Genomic DNA, 23,870 nt, shown 5'->3' with positions numbered 1-23,870 from the left:
CTGTTACAGCATGAAAGCAACCATAGATAACATATAAACGAATGGTCACAGCTGTGTTACAACTAAACTTTATATGTCAAATCAAGTGGTGGGCTAGATTTGGCCTATGGGCTGTATTTGCAGACCCTTACAGGAGATGCAGAAGACTAGAATTCAGTCCCTGTGTTGGGAAGATCCCCTGGAGACGGGGATGGCAATCCACTCCAGTATTCTTGCCTGGAGAATTCCATAGACAGAGGAGCCTGGCAGGCTACAGTCCATACAGTAGCAAAGAGTGGAACACAACTGAGGTTAATTAGCATGCATGCACACTGGCGATGACAGATGTTATTTCTGCTATCACTGGGGCCTGATGTTGAATTCCAGCTCTGCTATTCACTATGTGACCTTGATGTTTTTGTCTTGAATTGGGGTAAGTATATTGAGCTGACAAGACAACAGAAAATATTAAATGATAAATGTGCTCACTCAGTCATGTCCAACTCATTGTGATCCCATGGACTGAAGCCCACCAGGCTCCTCAGTCCAAGCTAGGCTTCAACAGTACGTGAACCAGTAACTTCCAGATGTTCAAGCTGGCTTTAGAAAGGGCAGAGGAACCAGAGATCAAGTTGCCAACATCTGCTAGATCACAGATAAAGCAAGAGAGCTCCAGAAAAACATCTACTTAATTGACTTTGCTAAAGCCTTTGACTGTGTGGATCACAACAAACTGGAAAATTCTGAAGGAGATGGGAATACCAGACCACCTTATCTGCCTCCTGAGAAATCTGTATGCAGGTCAAGAAACAACAGTTAGAACCACACATGGAACAACAGACTGGTTCCAAATTGGGAAAGGAGTAGGTCAAGGCTGTATATTGTCACCCTGCTTATTTAACTGATATGCAGAGTATGTCATGCACAGTGCTGGACTGGATGAAGCACAAGCTGGAATTAAGATTGCATGGGGAAATATCAATAACCTCAAATATGCAGATGACCACCATTATGGCAGAAAGCAAAGAGGAACTAAAGAGCCTCTTGATGAAAGTGCAAGAGGAGAGTGAAAAAGTTGGCTTGAAATTCAACATTCAAAAAACAAAGATCATAGCATCCAGTCCCATCACTTCATGGCAAATAGATGGGGAAACAATGGAAACAGTGACAGACTTTATTTTGGAGGGGCTCCAAAATCACTGCAGATGGTAACCACAGCCATGAAATTAAAAGATGCTTACTCCTTGGAAGAAAAGTTATGACCAACCTAGACAGCATATTAAAAAGCAGATATATTCTGACAAAGGTCCATCTAGTCAAAGCTATGGTTTTTCCAGTAGTCATGTATGGATATGAGAGTTGGACTATAAGGAAAGCTGAGCACCAAAGAACTGATGCTATTGAACTATGGTATTGAAACAGATTCTTGAGAGTCCCTTGGACTATAAGGAGATCAAAGCAGTCAATCCTAATGGAAATCAGTTCTGAATATTCATTGCAAGAACTGATGCTGAAGCTCCAATACTTTGGCCAGCTAATGCGAAGAACTGACTCATTGGAAAAGACCCTGATGCTGGGCAAGACTGAAGACAGGAGGAGAAGGGGATGATAGAGCATGAGATGGTTGGATGACACCACTGACTCAATGGACATGAATTTGAATAAACTCCAGGAACTGGTGATGGACAGGGAAGCTGGGTGTGCTGCAGTCCATGGGGATGCAAAGAGCTGGACACAACTGAGCAAATGAACTGAACTGAACTCTTGAAACTCCTGCACTGGCAGGCAGGCTCTTTACCACTAGTGCCACCTGGACCACTAAAGGATATAATGCATATAAAGCTTCTGGCATTGAGCCTGCCCAATCATCTTGAGTTATGGGGACTTCTTTATAGAAGGAATGCCACTGAGTAAAGTAACAAGTTTAGGGCATAATAAAGTTTTCCACTCATGATGGTATGGATGTGATGGCTCAAAAAGTAATAGAAAATGTAGTCATGGAATTCCAGGATAGAGTGCACAGAGGGAGATAAGTGGGGATTTTAATGTGGGTCATCAGGGTAGGCCTCACCAAGAAAGAGACCTCTGGGCAAAGATGTAAAGGAGTTAAAGAAACTGGCCATGGGGATATATATGAAGAGAAGAAACATCAGCACATTAGGCACGAAGGCAATACATACTTGAAATATTCAGTGAGTAGCTAGGAGGCCAACGTGCCTTTAGAGGATGAAAGAGTAGAAATTGTAGGAAATGAGATGAGGGAAGTACTGGGAAACAAAGCAATCTTGCAAGTCATTATAAGGACTGGCTTTTCGCCCAGAAGCATGACACAATGTGATTTCCATTTTGGAAGTATCTCTCTGGCAATCACTATGGGGAACAGTATGCAGGTTCCTTAAAAAAAAAAAAAAAAAAAAAAAACAGAGCTACCATATGATCCAGCAATCCCTCTCCTGGGCATACATCCAAAGAAAATCCTAATTCAAAAATATGCATGCACTTCAATGTTCACTGCAGCACTATTTACAATAGCCAGGACATGGAAGCAGCCTAAATGTTCATGAACAGATGCGTAGATAAAGAAGATATGGTGCGTATGTACAATAGAATATTACTTAGCCATTAAAAGGAAGGAAATACTGCCATTTGCAGCAACATGGATGGACCTGGAGATTATCATTTTAAGTGAAGTAAAATAGACAGAAAAAGACAAATACCATGATATGATTTATATGTGGAATCTAAAAAGTGATGCAAACGAACTTATTTACAAAACAGAAATAGAGTCACAGATGTAGAAAACAAACTTATGGCCACCTGGGGGGAAAGGTGGAGGAGGGATAAATTGGGAGATTGGAATTGACATATACACACTACTATATATAAAATACACAACTAACAAGGACCTACTGTTTAGCACAGGGAACTCTACTCAACACACTGTAATGACCTATTTCAGAAAAGAATTTTAAATAGAGTAAATAATCTATATGAATAACTGATTAACTTTGCTGTACAGCAGAAACACAACACTGTAAATCTAACCTACTCCAACGCTAGACTGGAAGAAACACAAGCTGGAATCAAGATTGCTGGGAGAAATATCAATAACCTCATATATGCAGATGACACCACCCTTATGGCAGAAAGTGAAGAACTAAAAAGCCTCTTGATGACAGTAAAAGAGGAGAGTGAAAAAGTTGGCTTAAAGCTCATCATTCAGAAAACGAAAATCATGGCATCCGGTCCCATCACTCCATGGGAAATAGATGGGGAAAGAATGGAAACAGTGTCAGACTTTATTTTGGGAGGCTCCAAAATCACTGCAGATGGTGACTGCAGCCATGAAATTAAAAGACACTTACTCCTTGGAAGAAAAGTTATGACCAACCCAGATAGCATATTCAAAAGCAGAGACATTCCTTTGCTGACTAAGGTCCATCTAGTCAAGGCTATGGTTTTTCCAGTAGTCATGTATGGATGTGAGAGTGGGACTGTGAAGAAGGCTGAGCACCGAAGAATTGATGGTTTTGAACTGTGGTGTTGGAGAAGACTCTTGAGAGTCCCTTGGACTGCAAGGACATCCAACCAGTCCATTCTGAAGGAGATCAACCCTGGAATTTCTTTGGAAGGAATGATGCTAAAGCTGAAACTCCAATACTTTGGCCACCTCATGCGAAGAGTTGACTCATTGGAAAAGATTTGACGCTGGGAGGGATTGGGGGCAGGAGAAGAAGGGGACGACCGAGGATGAGATGGCTGGATGGCATCACTGACTCAATGGATGCGAGTCTGAGTGAACTCCGAAGTTGGTGATGGACAGGGAGGCGTGGTGTGCTGCGATTCATGGGGTCGCAAAGAGTCAGACACAACTGAGCAACTGAACTGAACTGAATAAAAATTAAAAGCAACAATAAAATAGAAAGTATCTCTCTGCTGCAATGGAAAGACTATACTGGGCCAGGAAGGAACTGAAGACACTACGTAGGAAGGGAAATCTCAGTTGGCTCAGTGGTAAAGAATTCAGCTGTATTGCATGAGACACTAGTTCAATCCCTAGGTCAGGAAGATCCCCTGGAGAAGGAGATGGCAACCCACTCCAGTATTCTTGCCTAGAAAATCCCATGGACAGAGGAGCCTGGTGGGCTACATACAGTCCATGAGGGCTCAAAGAGTTGGACCTGACTTAGAGACTAAACAACATTTGCTAGTCCAAGTGAGGCCTAATGGTGGCTCTGCCCAAGGTCACTCCAGAGGAAGCAGTGAGAAGTGATCTTATTCCAGATATATTTAACATAGAAGCTAAAAGGTTTGCCTATGGATTGTTTAATGGATAGGAAAGTGCCATAGAAAGGGAGTGTTCAGGGATGACTGCAGGTGGGGGGGTGGACCACATTATATCTAAGATCTCTCCTCAGCATAACATTTTATGATTCTCCGATTATAGAGGATGCTTTCTAATTGTTTGTGATCCTCAAAACTTGTTGTTTGGGATAAAATGGGTAAATCAATTTTCACCCTGGGTTTCAGAATTTACTGCTGCAGAGAGTTTAGCTCCTTTGAAAGAGCAGAGGCCACACCAGAGCTGTGAGAACATGCACTGGCTCAAAATGTACTATCAACAAACAATATTGTACTAGGCATCAGGACAAAGTGAGAAGAAGTGCTATTATTAAACTTGCCTCCTTTGGGACAATATTTTAGTCAAAACTCATTAAACTATAAACCTTTGCTTTTTAAGAAGGAATGAAGAACCACTGGGCAAAAATGGGCTCTTTCTTGTCTTATAGGCAAAAGGAATGGGAACTGTCTGCCATCTGAGTCTGGAAACTCGAAGAAGTAGTATCGTCATCTCCTTAAATAGTCTGAAACCAAACTTTCCTTCACCAGTTTTCCTGTGAAATACTGTATCCCCTAATAGCTGAGCCACAGTCCAGAAGTAACTTCACATCATGCCACCAGCTACACCTATGCAAAGAGAAAGTGTTCCCAGCAGTTTACACATCATTATTCCATCCTGGCCTAGAAAAGATGGGACATACATTCTTTCTGTTCCTTCTGGCCTTGTCCACAGTAAGGAGGCTTCTTTTAAACAATGTCAACATTAAATGTTTTATATTCAGATCAAATGTGTAAAACTGATGAAGGGAATTCAAATGAGCCCACAAATATGCTACATGATTCTTATTTATTCTGTTTTCAACTAGAACAGTGGTCAAAAGCAGTAGGTAACATACCTGTTGGCACATTAGAAGCTACTGGGAAGTTCTTTTGACATACAGATTTCCAGATGTCACACCAGCACTACCAAATCAGGAGGTTGAGGTTTGTGTTAGGAAATTCTGTTTTTGTTTTATTTAATTTCCCTCAGAAAATTTTGATGAAACTGACCTGGACCTGATTTTCCAGAATTGGTGCTTTGGATCTTCCTACAATTATTGTGAACATAATATTTAGAAATGATTCCAAAGCAGAGCCTTAAACCTAGGCTGTAAGAAATTACACCCCAGATGTGATTTGGGGGCAGACTTGTCATTCACTGTGAGCCTGAGATCTGACCATTTGAGATAATCAGCTTTGTTCAGGGGACTTCTCCAGGGGTCACTCTGAAATGATCACCTACAGCTTTCTCTCTTTAACTTTTGATTACCAAATGATCAGCTTTGCAACCTCTTTGGAGAATGTAATGTTGTTTGGTACTTTATTTTCATCATTGGTAAATTGCTGATCCCTGCCAAAGTTCACTGAAACAGCCAACCATACAGTCTTCAAAATAATTCACATCAATAATATGAGTTTGAAAGCCCTCTCATTCCTTTCTTGGCAGCTACAAACTGCTGACTCACACACCTTTCCCTGTCGACTGTGTTTAACTTCATATTGCAGCTTAATAGTTTCGTTCCAAAACAAAGACTGGGATTGGAAAGTGCAGGAGGCAAGTGCAGTAGGTGAAATGAAAGTTTCAATATTTGTTACCATATACAGACTCTTAAATTACCTTTAAATAATACACAAGCTATAACATGAGGCTGAAATGAATCTGTGACAGAATATCTTATCCAGATTCAACTTCTTTTCTCAAAGAAAGAATAGAAGAACAAATTGTTTTGCAGAATGTTTTTACATTCAGGCATTTCCATGCATAATTCAAATTTGTCACATAAGTTTCTGGATGATCCAGTGAAAAGAGCTGGTTTGCCCATCATTTCAGTCAAAATCCAGGCTTTTGATTAGTGGAGCTTGATATTACTAATCAGTTGCTTTTCCACAGAATGAAGTTCAATATGTTATCATTTATGGCCTTGGTTTGTCAAGCATCAGAAATTATCAAGTTAGAGTATGAGTAAATTTCTGGCAACTATGCAATAAAAGCATCCCCACCAATTCTACTCCTATTTTGGGGCAAGATTATAAAGTTATCAAGTAAAGTTAAGGTAAAATCACATGCATTATGACTTTCTAAAAATGATGAGCAATTCTTTGTGAAGTTATGACAAAACCATAAACAATTTTTCTCTGAATTTATTTGAAAGTCACATTTATGAAACTTCAGTAACAATTAAAGCCATGTAACTTACTTTGTGTTTCTATGCAAAACTGAGTTAAGTTCTTGACTCAGGTAATTATACAAGTTTTCTACCTACACGATATCCACAGGGCTCTCAACATTGCTTGTGATGCTACAATTCTCTCCTGTGTAATAATGTAACATAAGACTTTTACAGGGCTTCCCTGGTGGCTCAGTGGAAAGAATCTTCCTGCCAATTCAGGGTTCAATACGTGATCCAGGAATACCCCACCCGCTGTGCATCACATCTATTGATCCTGTGCGCTAGAACCAGGGAGCCACAACAGCTGAAGCCCACACCTCCTAGAAGCCGCTCTGCAAGAGGAAAAGCCGCCGCAAAGAGAAGCCCGAGCAGCACAACTAGAGACCCGGGAAAGCGAAAAATAAAGAAGAGATCACTTTTGAAAAAAAGACAAAGACTTTTACAGAATCCTTGGACTCCACCCACTAAATGCCAGCAGGGACTCATCACTGTGACAACCAGAAACCTCTCCCCAGAAATTGCCAAATGCATCTAAAGAAGTGGTACCATTCCCCTTAAGGATCACTGATTCGACTGATGAGGAAACAAACAACTCTCCCTCATATGGCAACTCCACCCAGGGCTGCAAAGCACAGCATTACAACCTTAACTCATCTCTGTATTTTGAGAGGATTTTCAATCTTTTTGGACAAAGGGGTGAAGTGAAGGAAAATGTGAACTTGGAATGAAACAGTCCAGGTTCCAATCATAATTTTGCTTTCAATTTAGTAACTACATGACCCTTGGCAAGTTACTCCCCCATTTGGAATCTCATGACCCTGATCAATAAAAATGAAACTGTGGTAAAAATAACAACACTCCTGCCTACCTCAGAGGATGGACAAGAAAATCACAATCAACATGCGACCTGATTTTGTCATGTAGTTCGTTGTTAGAACTATGCAATAATTCTTGATGCTCAGTGTGTATGTGTGTACTCATTTGCTCAGTCATGTCTGACTCTTTGCAACCCCATGGACTGCAGCACACCAGGCCTCCCCATCCATCACCAACTCCTAGAGCCTCCTCAAACTCATATCCATCACGTCAGTGTTGCCATCTAACCATCTCATCCTCTGTCGTCCCCATCTCCTCCCACCTTCAATCTTTCCCAGCATCAGGATCTTTTTCAATGAGTCGGTTCTTTGCACAAGGTGGCCCAAACTATTGGAGTTTCAGCTTCAGCATCAGTCCTTCCAATGAATATTCAGGACTTATTTCCTTTAGGATGGACTGGTTTGATCTCCTTGCAGTCCAAGTAATTATCAAGCGTCTTCTCCAACACCACAGTTCAAAAGCATCAGTTCTTCAGCGCTCAGCTTTCTTCACAGTCCAACTCTCACATCTATACATGACTACTGGAAAAACCATAGCTTTGACTAGACAGACCTTTGTCAGCAAAGTAATGCCTCTGCTTTTTAATATGCTGTCTAGGTTGGTCATAACTTTTCTTCCAAGGAGGAAGCATCTTTTAATTTCATGGTTGGGGTCACCATCTGCAGTGATTTTGGAGCCCAAAAAATAAAGTCTGTCACTGCTTCCATTGTTTCCCCATCTATTTGCCATGAAGTGATGGGACCAGATGCCATGATCTTAGTTTTCTGAATGTTGAGTTTAAAGCCAACTTTTTCACTTTCCTCTTTCATTTTCATCAAGAGTCTCTTTAGTTCTTCTTTGCATTCTGCCATAGGGGTGGTGTCATCTGCGTATCTGAGGTTATTGATATTTTTCCCAATGACCTTTATTCCAGCTTGTGCTTCATCCAGCCCAGCATTTCTCACAATGTACTCTGCATATAAGTTAAATAAGCAGGGCAACAATATACAACCTTGACGTATTCCTTTCCCGATTTGGAACCAGTCTGTTGTTCCATGTCCATGATTTCCTAAGCAGTGCTACTTATTTTTTTTTTAATCCCTAGTGACACTTAGAAAGGCTCTGGGAGACTTTTGGAGGTAAGAAGTTGGCTCAGGCAGGTAAGAAGTGACCAGTAACAAAGTATCCAGAGGCTGGAGATTTCATATGGGATTCAGATGTCCAAATAAGAGGAGGAAAACCACAAGGAGGTCAATCAAATTTGAGGAGAGAAGCTGGAAACGGATGCAGAAGTCCAGGGTCAGTGGGTGAGCATAGATTAACTCTGTGATAAATATACTGGGATGGTACCTCTTGTGAAGTCTTAGACTTATCCAAAGCTGTCTCCTGCCATGTGAGAACAGAGCCTTTGTGCTGATTTGAACAGCGGCATTGGGCAATTTCTATATTCATCAGAGGATATCTGCAATGAAGAAATCGAAGACAAAATTTATTTAAACTCATGAGTATTCCATGACATTCTAAGTTTTCCTAAATGACCTTTTGTGAAAGACCAAGCTAGAGCTATGGATTAGAGTCCACCCCTGAGAACAGGATCCCAAGACCACTAGACATTATCCAAGAAAGTTCAAGAGCCAGAACTGACCAAGGTCTCCTCTTAGGTTAAGGCATGAGAAGAATCAAAGTAATGGTGATTCAAAATCTGATGGGCACTTTGTTCAAGGTTTAATACAGTGAGGAGGTCTATTGTGTTTATCTTATATCAAGTAGGTGCTTTGCAAGTAGCCTAGCGGTAAAGAATCCATATGCCAATGCAGGAGACTGAAGAGACTTGGGTTGGATTCCTGAGTTAGGAACATCCCCTGGAGAAGGAAACGGCAACCCACCCCAGTATTCTTGCCTGGAAAATCCCATGGGCAGAGGAGCCTGGTGGGCTAAAATCCATGTGGTCGCAAAGAGTCAAACATGACTGAGCACACACACATATCTAGTAAAACTGATATCTGGGAGGACTGAGAAAGGACAACTTCTAAGGTAAAGGCCACAGGAAGTCCTAGACAGGAAACCAGCCAAGTAGATTACAGTCACCAATAACGTGTTCTTAAGAAAGGTCATACTAGTCAGGAAAATTAAGCTAAAGAATAGTCATTCTGGCTGAGTAATACAGCTGCGTCTCTGAGAGGAAGTTTTATGTTCTGTGACACAATCATCCCAGGAATAAGCAGCCACTGGGTCTGATGGCACAGCTCAGCCCAGACTTGTCCCAATGTTGCATCTATAGGTTCAGATATACTGTTCACACTAGTCAAAACTGGTTTATAGATATGTTCAGTTCTGTTGTATTTTATATTCCACATATAAGTGGTGTCATATGACATTTTTCTCTTGCTGACTTAACTTCATTTAGTATGATGATCTCTAGCAGCATCCATGTTACCACAAATTGCATTATTCCATTCCTTTTTATGGCTGAGTAGTATTCCATTGTATATACCACATCTTTATCCATTCATCTGTCAACATTTAGGGGTACATGTATCTTTCTGAGTTATAGTTTTGTCTGGATATATGACCAGGAGTGGGATTGCTGAGTCATACAGCAACTCTATTTTTCATTTTTTGAGGAACCCTCTGTACTGTTTTCCAAGTGGCTATACCAACTTACACACCCACCAAATGTGTAGATTTCCCTTTACTCCACACCCTGTCCAGCATTTATTGTTTGTAGACTTTATAATGATGGGCATTCTGACTAGTGTGAGGTGGTACTATATTGTAGTTTTGGTTTGCATTTCTCTAATAGTTAGTGGTGATCAGCATCTTTTCATGTGCCTATTGGCCATCTGTATGTTTTCTTTGGAGAAATGTCTATTTAGGTCTTCTGCCCATTTTTCTACTGGGTTGTTGTTTTGTTATTGAGTTATATGAGCTATTTGTATATTTTTGAAATAGCTCTTATTGGTGACATCATTCACTAATATTTCCTAGTCCATAGGCTGTCCTTTCTTTTTGTTGATGGCTTCCTTTGCTGTGGAAAAGCTTATACATTTGGTTAGGTCATGTTTATTGTTGCCTTTATTTCCATTGTCTTAGTAGACTGACCCAAGAAAACATTGGTATGTCAGAGAATATTTGCCGGTGTTTTCTTCTAGAAGTTTTATGGTATCAAGTCTTATATTTAAGTCTTTAATCAATTTTGAGTTTATTTTTGTGTATATTGTGAGGGTGTGTTCTAACATTGATTTGCATGTGGCTGAAACCATCCCTTTTATGGATATTTGACTGAATTTCTTTTTTTTAAGTTCTTGATTTTATCTTTCATAGACTCCACCTCAAATCCTTCTGTATACTCTGGTGGGATGATTAATATCCTTGACACTTAAAATATTTGGCATATTTAGACTAAAGTTCAAACCTCACCATTTATCAACTATATAATCTTACAAAAGGTATTTACTCTTCTGCAAGCCTCCATTTTCTAATCTGTAAAATGGTGATGATAATTCATTTCTCATAGTGTCCCTATGAATAAATGAGATATCATTTCTGGGTCTTAAGTCAATAAATGCCAGTATTGATTGCTTACCCTTTGATAATTTACTCCTCTTGGAATCACTCTTGGGATAGGATATATTTTAACATTTTCTTTTTTTTAATAAGAAGTTGACATTATTGATCTGCTATCAGTGGAAGATAATACTTCATTTATTTCCTAAAGAAGGGAGAAGGCATGGATTTGCATCTTCTTTTTAATAAAGGAAACCAATTATATTGAAACAAAGTTATCAAAACATTTTTTATATAGTGATATATGTGCTTCTTTATTAACATATCAAAAACAAGATCTAACAACTATGATTATGTTAATGTAGTGATGAGAGTAAATGATATTTTGAGATATCTTCAAAAGCTATAATACAGTCTGAACACATTAGTGATTTCTGTTGGTTACAAAGTCATAAGCACTCTTAAAATTCCTGGGGCTTATTGCCCAGGTATATAGGAGAATGTTAAATTTCAATTACAGGTGAGTAAGATATAATTTTCTATCTAGGTTTACAACACCCCTGAAATCTATAGATGCCAATCAAGAGTTTCTGGTTACAGAATGAAATAGGAAGAAAGGAGAAAGCCATCACTGATTGAGCCTTAATACTCCCTCTGCCATTTAATCTTATTTTTTAAAATTTTTATTGGAGTATAGTTCAAGTAGACACAGTGGCCTCATATTATATGGTATAGTTAGTTTTATAGTAGTGAAAAATTGTTCACCCTACTCAATAAGCTGTTGAGTGTGTAGTGATTTCAATTTCCAGGAACTATTTTAAATGAAAATGGCTGCTTTTGAGTAAGACACAATGGGAAATGACAGGTGGGATTTGACCCACAAAGAGTTAAAACAGCAAAATTAATTTTGGAGGAAAATTAAGATTCTCCTCACAGTCTCAAAGCTTTCTTCTCTAATCACGGTGTAGACACTATCAGTGAACAGAGAATCTTTGTATTATTTCCAAGTTTCTCCCACTGTCAGTCACTGTGACAAAGTGCCGGCCAATTTGACACAATGATGAATCACTCCAGACATTGAGTTTTCACTTAGCTGTCGAGGGTTCTCAGTAGACTCTGGCATCTGGAAATGCCACAGACCGACACTGGGTACTCTGCTCATGAACAAAGCTGGAATTTGGCAAAAATTAAACAGATGCATTTTAGAGAAAAGAGATATATAATAATATTTACTAATTTTTACCATGTCTTCATGTAGTAACTGATTTAAAAGCCTATTAAGAAAACTCTCACTTCCCAAATCTCTTCCTATCTATGCTCTATTGAAATGAGTTAAATTTAAGGGTACATTGAAAAGTTTAAATACAAAACATTTGTTTGTTTCTAGCTCTGAAGTAACATGTGGGGTCTCCTTGCCCTTCATCCTTGAAATGTTAACAAACAACATGATTCTTTGCTAATAATTTTTAACTGGCTAGATCTTACAAATCCAGTGCTGTATGATGGACTGATGCATAGCCCAGTGCAAATGTACTTGTAAGGTCTACCTTAGTTTTCTGTTGGAGAGCTTGTCAATACACCAGTGCCTCAAATCCATTTTCTCAGTAAAAAATGTTGCAGTTTTCTGATTATTATTCACAAAGGCAGCTTCCTGAGTTATTTCTGTTCCTGCACAATATTCATGATAGCAATTTGATACCTTAGCAGTTTCAAGGTTATCAGGTGATTGAAAATCCTACCGCTTACTTCAAGGTGTAACATATACAACTGTGCTGTCATCCATTATAGCAGTATAATAGTTTTTTGTAATGCCTTTCATGAACTGCTGATTTAGAAGTGTAAGCCTAACTTCTGAAGGCGCTTATCAGTCTCAGCCTGGGCAAGTATTGCTTAACTGGTAAAAATCTGTCCGGGATGCTTGTGCTATTTTAAAAAAAGAAACCAAGTTTCACTCCTCTTTTAGATGATGCTTGCGCCCTGCCCTGGGAAGTCATTAAAGTACATCTGCAAGAAGAAACAAACAGAAGCCATGATTTACCTGGTCCTCAGAAGGGCTAATGTTAATCACAATGAATCTAAGATGGAAGCACTGGATTTTGTAGACTGTGGAGATTAAACCAGAAGCAAGGAATTACTGACAGAGATGGAGATTTTGCTAAATTAAAAACACACAAAAGTCAAAGCAGATTCATAAAAAAGCTGAGAAGTAAAAATCAATCATTATTCAAAGTCCTCCTTTTAAGCTCTAGCCGCACATTTAATTTTGGTTTAGGGGTCTCTGGTTGGAGCAGAGGGTTGCTTGAGTGAGTTTAGAAGGTGGCATCTGTTTAAGTAACAGATGTCAGTGTCACTGAGGTGCTATGTTCTCACTTTTTATATATGGGGAAATTGCTGCTGAAAGAGTTTTATTGCCTTTATGCAAATGAAAACACCATATTCTTCTCCTTAAAGGGTTCTTCTTCCTGATGTGAATACACAACAACCATAAAGGACCTCAAGCTCATCAATTTTTTTTTTTAGATTTTGGAATATGATACTTTCTTACGAACTATCAATTATGCATGAAATGAGGTTTGGAATTGCAGATGTACTTACTCTTATTTAAAGAGGCCTCTCTGGGTTGAAGTACATTGAGTAGGGGTGAGAGGCGGCACTGACCCCTCACCAGCTCCGGCACCAACAGAGACCAAACCTAGAGAGGCACCCGTACCCACTCAACTACTCTAAGAGTTGGGAGGAAGGATTACCTTACAGAATGATGTTTAAGTTGATTTGGTTGGTGGTCAGTTTATAGAATTCCCTTTGCTCTTCTTACTTTCCAAGAGAGATGGGGAAGAGTAGAATCATCCAAACACATCCTAGTTGACACATGGGGTTTCCCTGGGGACTCAGATGGTAAACAGTCTTCCAGCAATGCAGGATACCTGAAAACTCAGCAGTGGCCACAGGACTGGAAAAGTTCATTTCATTCCAGTCCCAAAGAAGGGAAAAACCAAAGAATGATTAAACGAATGCACAATTGCACTCATTTCACATGCTAGCATGTAAATAGCAGGTAATACTCAAAATCCTTCAAGCTAGGCTTCAGCAGAACTTTCAGATGTACAAGCTGGATTTAGAAAGGGCAGAGAAATCAGAGATCATATTGCCAACATTCATTGGATCATATAGAAAGCAAGAGAATCCCAGAAAAGTCATCTACTTCTGCTTCATTGACTATGCTAAAGCCTTTGATTGTGTGAGTCACAACAAACTGTGGAAAATTCCTAAAGAGACTGGGAATACCAGACCACCACCTGTCTCCTGAGAAATCTGTATGCAGGTCAAGAAGCAACAGTTAGAACCAGACATGGAATGATGGACTGGTTGTTGGGAAAGGAGTATTTCAAAGCTATATATTGTCACCCTGCTTATTTAACTTATATGCAGGGTACATGACACTTGCTCCTTGAAAGGAAAGCTATGACAAACCTAGACAGTATATTAAAAAGCAGAGACGTCATTTGCTGACAAAGATCCATATAGTCAAAGCTATGGTTTTTCCAGTAGTCATGTACAGGTGTGAGAGTTGGATCATACAGAAGGCTGAGCACCGAAAAATGTATGCTTTCGAATTGTAGTATTGGAGAAGACTCTTGAGAGAAGACTCTTGAGAGTCCCTTGGATTGCAAGGAGATCAAACTAGTCCATCCTATAGGAAATCAACCCTGTATATACATTGGAAGGACTGATGCTGAAGCTGAAGAGCCAATGTTCTGGCCACCTGATGCAAAGAGCCAACTCACTGGAAAATACCCTGATGCTGGGAAAAAACTGAGGGTAGGAGAAGAAGGAGGTGACAGAGGATAAGACGGTTGGATAGCATCACTGATTCAACAGAGTTGAGCAAACTCTGGGAGATAGTAAAGGACAGAGAAGCCTGGCACACTGCAGTCATGGGGTCACAAAGAGTCAGACACGACTTACCAACTGATGGTTAACAGAATTAACCATCATAAATAAAACAGGAAGCATGCATAAAGAATTGCATTTCTCTTGTGTCTGGAAGGATGGCAGTTATTCTCAAACAAAGCACTTGGGCAACTGTTTGAAGTGCAAACTAAACTATTCATTTCATTCACAAATGCCATTCTTACTTGAAAATACAGAAGAGAGGCAAACTATGGCTATTCAGATCTGGGTATTTGGGAAATATCATGAAAATGAGTAAGTCTATCACTTCAAAGAAAATGACTGACAGTATTTGTTGCCAGAGAAATTTTCAAGTGAAAATTTGAATTTTGAAAAGCCTGTATCCATCACCACGAGCTCGCCAGCTTCTTAACAGATAAAGACTTTTCTAATAGGCTTGGTGGCGCTACAAATAAATGTGATTTTTTGATATTGAATGATCAAATGTGTGAACATTTGAAAAGATATGAACCAATCTTTTGCACTGTTACAGAATCATGCATGGTAAAATAATCCACTCAACATGCAAGATGATGAGAAAGAAAAATGGAGCTGGAGGAACTGGGCTCCCTGACTTCATACTACAAGGCTACAGTAATCAAAATGCAAGATGAGATAATGGATTGTAATGTAAGAGAGTCAAGAAAAGTTCACTGAAATGGTTTCAGATTTCAAACACACAGTTTTAAGAAACTACTGCTTGCTGAATTTTGGTGTACCATCAAAAAAAGAGTATTTACACTGATCTACAAAGGCAAGTAGAGTTCTCCTTACTCTTCCAACTACATGTCCATCTGAGGACAGAATTGCTTCATATATTTCTGCAAGCAACAGACAATAGATTGAATGTAGAAGCAGATATGGGATAAGCCAAATATCAACAAGAGTTATACTCACAGGAGTAGGTCTTCAGATACAATTGAGTTGATTGGTTATTAAAACAAACCCATAAACCTTTTTCCCAAATTATTTTACTGGGGACAATTATAGAAATTAAAGTGACTTTAGGGGCTCATGGGAGTCTCATATCTTCCAAGAGCAATTGATACTACACCCATGGAATAATGTAGTTGTGGTAAATCAAATATTCCCAGGTAGCAGCAACCTGGGATGAACTTTAAGGCCTGACCAGATTCATTCAGCCCCACCTGAACACTTCAGAACCTTAGCATACCCTTTTCTAGTCCTGCACGTCTCCCATCGTTTCTGAAACCATCAGAGGGTTTTTCATGTATGTTTGTGAGTCAGTTAGTCCATTGGGAGTCTTGCCCTGTTCCTCATAACTCAAGCCAGAGCCGATATTGTGCATGCTTTCTCTCAGGCTACTTAAAATGAGAGGGGTTTAATGCTGATGTCATCAAGTTGCATTTGTCAGCACTGCCGTGAGAAGGCTGAGAAGATGCTCTTTTTCTAGAAAATGGGACTATAGTGAGCAGGGACCTTCCTGTTTTCCTATGAGCCATGAAATAGGAAGAAACCTGCTTATGAAGGCCACAGCAGAGAGGGAAGGGGCAGGGATGGGGAGGGTGACATAACAGTAGCTTCTGAGGAAAACTGGACACTGGTGGAGACTAGAGATGAAGTCTAGCTTAGCACCTGGTGGCAGGTGAAGGATGTTAGGGAGGTGATGAGGTAAGGCGCTGAGCTGGCACAAAGGGCACAGCTATGTTAGAAGTCTAGTTTGTGAAAATGCTCTGGTAGCATAAAACTGGTCAAAGAAAAAGTGACTCCCATGACTTCAAGATGTCCCCAAAGTGTGAAGGATATGACTCAAAGGCATAATGCTTCTCCCTTATTCAAGACCTCTGAGGCATGACCATTCCCTCCTATTCTGCTTTACATAACCAGATAATTAAAACAATGACTGTTTCACGAGTGTCATCTTTCAGAGAGAAGCATTGTCTTAACTCAGTGGGATACACTTAAAATTAGAAATTTAAGAGGCAGGTTTGAGGTTGGCAAGAATTTCAGAATCCTCACAGCTGAGAACAGCCACTAACCCCTCATTCTGAAGTAACTGCTTGATCTGAAGTTTGAGCTATTTCCCTCAATTTCTTTTCTTGGTTTTAAAAATCACACTTGGAAGAAAGAATCTTCTAAAGAAAGAGAATCTCAGAAAACACTCCTCCAGCCCCTTTGTCCCTCAAACTGTCTACACATATTTGTACATAACAAACTTGAATATTTCTAGAAACACAACACTCATTATGAAGATAAGTATGACTGAAAGCTTTCATAATTAAAATTATTTTTAATTACAAATACCGAAATGTATCTACATTATTGTAGACAAGTATGATTTGGTGGCCAGTTTTCAGAGACTATTACCAAACTTCAGTGAGGCTGTTTGAATTGAAGGAGGAAGAATATACCAGAAAGCTTCATGAAAATATGCAAAAATCAGTATTACAGCTACACCTGATATGAAGGCAGGTGTGCAGGCTTTGTCTAAAAATTATGAAGCTCAAGCATCATTTCTGTAGGACCTTAGCAACTTATTTATTTGTGGGAAAATTATTCATAGATATCATCATAGTGGTCATCACTAGTCCAGTGATCTCCCAGGAAACCTAAAAATCAGAAAGGAGCATCAGAGGAGCTGAGAAAAATGCCAATCAAGGCGTCTGGATATTTTGTTGCAGATCCCAAGAACAGAATAGAAAACTTCAAGACATACTGAACACATGAGTGTAGACAGAGATGGAGAGAAAACCCAGACCCTCTCCCTCATCATCACCTTCAACTCCATTCCAGTGACACCCTCAGCAAGACAGCCCCCTCAGTTTTGCCTGGATATTACAGAGGCAGAAGTGACAGGGCAGAGTAGAAAGCAAAGCTCAGTGGGTATGATGGCGTGAGAAATGTGAAAACCCACCCCAGGGCAATCATGGCGAGGAGTGCGACTCTACCTGGGGTCGGAGCAGAAGCTCAAGGTGAGGGGCAGGTGCTTCCTTCTTAAATCAAGCCCAGATCACATTTCCTCCAATCTGACCTCACAGATAGATGTCTCAGGCCACTCCAGATCCTGGATAGCACGTTGATTCTCCTGGTATGCTGCCACCAGGAAATAGCTAATGTACCTGGCATTCTGATTTGAAACAGATTTAAAGCCAAAATTTGGGTTGTGGGGGAGAACAGACCCTAATTCACTTATACTATCTGCCATGGGCATGACAAGGGAGACTGCAACATGTGTGATATACTGACCACTGCTCCACATGTTTCCAAACAGCCTGCTAAATGTGTGACTGCCTCTTTCTTCCACATTCTCAGGATCTAAGGTCACCTTGATGTTTGATGGCATTGCCTCCTGTGAGAGAGAGTGACGTGTGTATGACAATTCTTGGCAGGGCGTTTCTATCTTTTCCTGTCTTTCCATTTCTAGAAGACATGAGGGATTCAAATCTCCACGTTCATTATTCTCACAATCCTTTTCACGGGTCCTGTTCCCAGAATAATTTCCCTAAGACTCCGACAGAAATACCTTCTATCTCAGTATTCTCCCAAATAAGTGACAGAGACAAAAACTAAACTGTCTGTGAGAGAGCAAGGTCTCGGTGGGACTATTCCCCCAGGCCACTTAGATCCTTATGATAGTTCAAATGAAATGACACCCAAATAACCTCTTTATTTGTTCTCTCTCCTTGACTAGCCACCAGAATGGGAGCAGTTTCTCAGGAAACCAAAGTTAAAAATTGTTTGTTCCCTCTATTTATATTGCATTTTAATGTAATTGGTTGCTTGCCCCCATTTGTTTCAGGGTGGTGACACAGCTCAGGGGCCTGGCGATGATAAAGTGGATGAAGAGGAAGAGAGAAAGAGAGCACACACATGAAAAATCCCATCAGCAAGACTTTCTCTTATTTATAGTGACAACACTGAGCAAAATATAAAAATATATTTAGGGAGATGACAGCTTTGTTACTTCTTGATCGCAAACTAGCACTTAGGAGTTCACATCTGTGAGGAGATAAAGAGGGCTGCATCTCAGTAAACCAGGGTGAGGAAAAAGGAGAGAGAGAAGTCAAGAGACAGGCAATCTGTCCCAGACAAAACCAGTACAAGGACCACTGGAGCAGTAAGCTAAATAGAAGGAGGATCCTCGGGTTCAAGTTCATGGGAGCCCTGAACTGGAGGTGGATGGCGACCTCATACCATTCAAAAATTAGAACGACAGGAAGGCAAGAAGTCTTTAGACTTGCCTTTCAGTGCTAGGATTTATATTTGATAAATAAAACACTTAGTCTTCAATATAACTCACATCAAAATAAGAGAGGGGAAAAGGGTGCCTGAAAATGTTTGAAATATTATTTATTCCTGTATTAAGCAGAGGCAGGCAACTTATAAACAGACACATGTTTGAACAATCCAAAATTAGTGGACTCTGGGCTAAGCTCCAAAAATGCAATGATGAAGATACAGACCCTGCTCTCAAGAAACTTGCTGCATTGGAGCCCAAAAGTTGATTTGGAAGTTGGCCCTGGTGGCTCAGATGGTAAAGCGTCTGTCTACGATGAGGGAGACCCGGGTTTGATCCCTGGGTTGGGAAGATCCCTTGGAGAAGGAAATGGCAATCCAATCCAGTCCTATCGCCTGGAAAACCCCATGGACAGAGGAGCCTGGTAGGCTATAGTCCATGGGGTCGCAAAGAGTCGGACACGACTGAGCAACTTCACGTTTACTTTGAAACTTATAATGCCTTCTCCATAGAGATTATGATCAATATAGCAGTTGGTTTTCAGTCCCCAATTGCTTTGTTCTTGGCATATTGTTCCAATAGGGCTACTTCAACTCTTCTTTACTAGTAGTTTGTTCGTTTGTTTTTTCCCTATGGTGGGAAAAAAATTTTGAGCATCAATCTAGGATACAAGAAACACTTATCAGAAAGAATCCATTCAAATAACTGACTTCCCTGGTGTGGAGTCTTCTGAAAAGGGAGAAGAGCAGGGAGAGTTGGAGGGCAGAAGGCATCCTGCCTGCAAAGTGACCCCTCTCGCCTTCTGCAAGCATCTGATCCTGTCAGCTCTGGCTTTGTCTGATAACATCTCACTATTACAACAGACAGTTTCTCTGTTCCGTCCTTGCTATCCATACCCTACTTTACCACTGAGGCCCCAGGAAAGCCCAACTGGAGGATAATAATGGTGTGTATTTTTATAATAAACTCTCATATGCTTATTTTCAATCAAAGGGACAACTATCTACAAGTGAAAAATCAGGCATGATGGGAACCAAGTTAAAACTACAAGCTACGTGGGGGTTTATAAGCTGCCTTGTGTGGAAGTGACTCTTCACCTGGATCCCATGTGCTTTCTTTACTCACTACCTGGACTTGTTTCTCTTCAACTCTTCTCCCAATATATGAAACAGACTGATGACACACATAAGCAACATTTATTTCTTTAGAAATAGTATAATAACATCAAAGCTACCTAAATAAAGAACTGTAATCAAATATACAGTATTGAGTTATAATCTTAATGAAAACCTTAAGTGACCTTTAAGAAAATTAGAAACCTTCACTGTAGAGCTTAAAACAATTCTTAAAATAAATGAAAAAGAATAAAATCTTAATTCTGTGACATAATGCTGAAAAAATTGTAAAAATATAAAATTTCTACCAAATTTGTATGCTTGGTGTAATTTCAACAAAAAATATAAGTTTGAGTTTACATAATTTAAAGAGTCGAAATGTTATCTGAATGAGTAAACAAGTAAAGACAGTCAATGTTGTTCTTAAAAGAAGAGCACTCATGAGAAACTCATTTTGCCCAATCACACCATGTGGTAATGCTGTAATAATTTTACATAGAATGGTGTCAGTGCAAAATTGAACCAATAGATTAAAACAGAACAAATACCCAAGAAATGTATGTTAGTCTAAGGAGGATTTGGCATATGGAAACTGATAAAATGAATGACCAATGCTTGACCAGACATGAAGATGGGAAACAAGTAAAATCCCCATTTTGGTACCCCAAATACCAGGTGGCTTAGGAGTTAAAGTAATAATAAAATTCTATCAGAACAGGAGAAAAAGAATATCAATAATTATCTGATCTAAAAGCAAAGAAGAACTTTCTACGCATAAATATGATAAGAGAAATCATAGCCAGAACTATCAATAAATCTCATTACCTGAAAATGAAAAGTTCTGTGTCATATATAAATTTAAGACAAAAGACACATTGGGAAAAATATTTGAAAGATTCATGATAAATGATAGAAGCCATCAATCTAGAATACACTCATACAAATTGATTAAATGAAAGAAATCCTTAAATCCAATAGAAAAATGGTCAAAATAACAGCAAGCAATCCTGAGAAAAATAAATGTCCAATATATATACAAAAATGCTCAGCTTCACCAATAATACCATAAATACGCATTCAACAGCAAAAAGAATGTCCCTCACCCATAAGAATGCTAGAGGTAAAAAATATGTCTCATTCAACACTTGGGAAATGTAACGCATGAAACTGGTATGATCTCTAATGAAAAACAATCTGCCATTACGCTCAGAATGCCATAAAAATTCTTTTCTTTTGCTGTATTATTCTGTCTGAAGACATTCTGAAACTATAATCAGATACATATTTGATCTATTATAGCATATCACAGTATAAGTTTAATGTAAATAAAAGCACTCTAAATGGCCAGCAATCAGGAGATTTGCAATTAGTATATATCCACACAAAGCAATATGTAGAGTCACTAAATCATGTTTGCAAAGAATATCTGATAACATGCAGAAGTGCTCATAAAGTGTCAAAAGGAAATCAAGCACAATACAAAGTGGGATAAGAAGGTACAATAACAGTTATAGTTTCCAATGTTAACCTAGTATCCTATTGTACCATTAAACTATTAAAATATAGCTGCTGTATAATAATATAAACCATGGTTCGCATATTCAGGGTACTTCCACGCACATCACCCGTGTGATTCTTATTTGGTAGGAAGAAAGGGGAAGCACTGCCTGCTTTCTTGGGTGGCTGATGATAAAGATTCAAAGCTGAAGTTTTATCATCATAGCCTCTCTTCTTATTTCTCCTAATGCTGGTGATGTAGACAAAAAACTACTTAAAATAATTACAGGATATGTCAATTTTCAGAAGCTGTTTGAGTAGCTAGCACAAGCTAGGCTTCTCTGTGAGCACAGAGACATACTGGTGGATGAGAATGAGAGGTTTGATTCTCTTATAATGAAACACCAAGGAAAAGAGTGGAAACTAAAAAAAAAAAAAAAAATTACACAAATAGTTATCATTCCAGCCCTAAGTGATAAGAAGAAAATAAAGAGAGTGTCCTGGTGGAGAATCAGAGTTTGTGGAGTAATGGGAGCTAGGGTTTTACTCATGTGGTCATGGAAAACTTCCTGGAAGAGGAAACAACTTGAGTAGAGACAAATGATGAGAATGAGACAGCTGTGGGAAGATCAGGGGAAGCAAGTTCCTGGCAAAGGAAACAGCATGTCAGAGGGCCCTGAGGCAAGAAAGAGCTTAATGAGAAACCCAGTGTGTCAATCCGGGCTCCCCAAAGAAACACACGCACAGATAGATACACACACAAAGATACACGCACAGATAGATACACACACACATAACTGCATATATATTAGACATTCTAAGGAATTGGCTGACATGATTATGGAGGTTAAGAAGTTCCAAGACGTGCAGTTGGCAAACTGGAAACACGGGAGAGTCAGATATTAACCTCATCCAGAAACACCCCCACAGAGTCACCCAAAATAATCTTTGACCAAATGCCTGGACACGCTGTGGCCCAATCAAGTTGATACATGAAATTATCCATCAGACCCAGTGAGTCTGAAATAAGGTGAGCAAGGAAGAGACAGCATGAGATGAGTTTGGAAAAAAAATACTGGGGTCAGATCCTTCCGGGTTGTGTAGGGAGCAGCATAGAATAGATCATAAATAACATGGAACCCATGCATGTCTTACTGGAAGGCATTCAGAGGAACCAAAACTAAAACTGATCACTCACTTAGAGGAAGTAGGAATTATAAGGACAGAGAGGTGCGGAAGAGTATAGTGTTAACTGGAACAATAAGATGATGATGTAAAGCAGATTTATATTCTGAGCATCAGATATGAAAGGCCTATTGTTCCTTCAGGTTTTCCACTTACTGGAGAGGAGGTGGGGCTGAACTAACTTTTGCAAATAGTGTTTGTATTTTAATTACCATTTTTAGGTATAATTAGTGTTAAACTCATTTATAGAATCCCCATTTTTCCTTTACCATACTACCTATGTTCTATGATATAAAGAACTCTGGAATAGTTCCAGATAATTGACACACACCATCTAAGTAAAAAGTATCAAAATTGTTCACACTCTGTACAGGTAACTAAAATTAACAATCAAAAGTTTAACAATAAAAGGCAAATGGGCAATACCGTCTAATCTACCAGTCATGTGAAGCTAATGATGAATGCTGCTGCTGCTGCTGCTAAGTCGCTTCAGTCATGTCTGACTCTGTGCGACCCCATAGATGGCAGACCACCAGGCTCCCCATCCCTGGGATTCTCCAGGCAAGTACACTGGAGTGGGTTGCCCTTTCCTTCTCCAATGCATGCAAGTGAAAAGTGAAAGTGAAGTCGCTCAGTCATGTCCGACTCTTCACGACCCCATGGACTGCAGCTCACCAGGCTCCTCTGTCCGTGGGATTCTCCAGGCAAGAGTACTGGAGTGGGGTGCCATTGCCTTCTCCAACTGATCATAAACTTAAGAAAAATAAAATATTTGTTGTGAAAGAGTAAATATAAATCTGAAACCTCAGCAATACAGCATAAATGAACAAAAAAATTCCATGAGATTTCAATGCTTGGTCGATTTAACTTTATTGCAGCTAAACTCATCTCTTCCCTGTGAACAGATTGAAACATAAATGGATATTTATGACATTTTAAAACTATTCATAGTTCAGAGTAAAGAAAACATCTGAAAATGCTTTTTATTTATTTATTTTGAGACAAGAAAAGCTGAATAACTGGCAGAAGAAA

The sequence above is a fragment of the Budorcas taxicolor genome, chromosome 2, assembly GCF_023091745.1.
Source record: "Budorcas taxicolor isolate Tak-1 chromosome 2, Takin1.1, whole genome shotgun sequence".
Classification (NCBI taxonomy): domain Eukaryota; kingdom Metazoa; phylum Chordata; class Mammalia; order Artiodactyla; family Bovidae; genus Budorcas; species Budorcas taxicolor.
Note: the sequence above shows the minus strand (reverse complement) of the source record.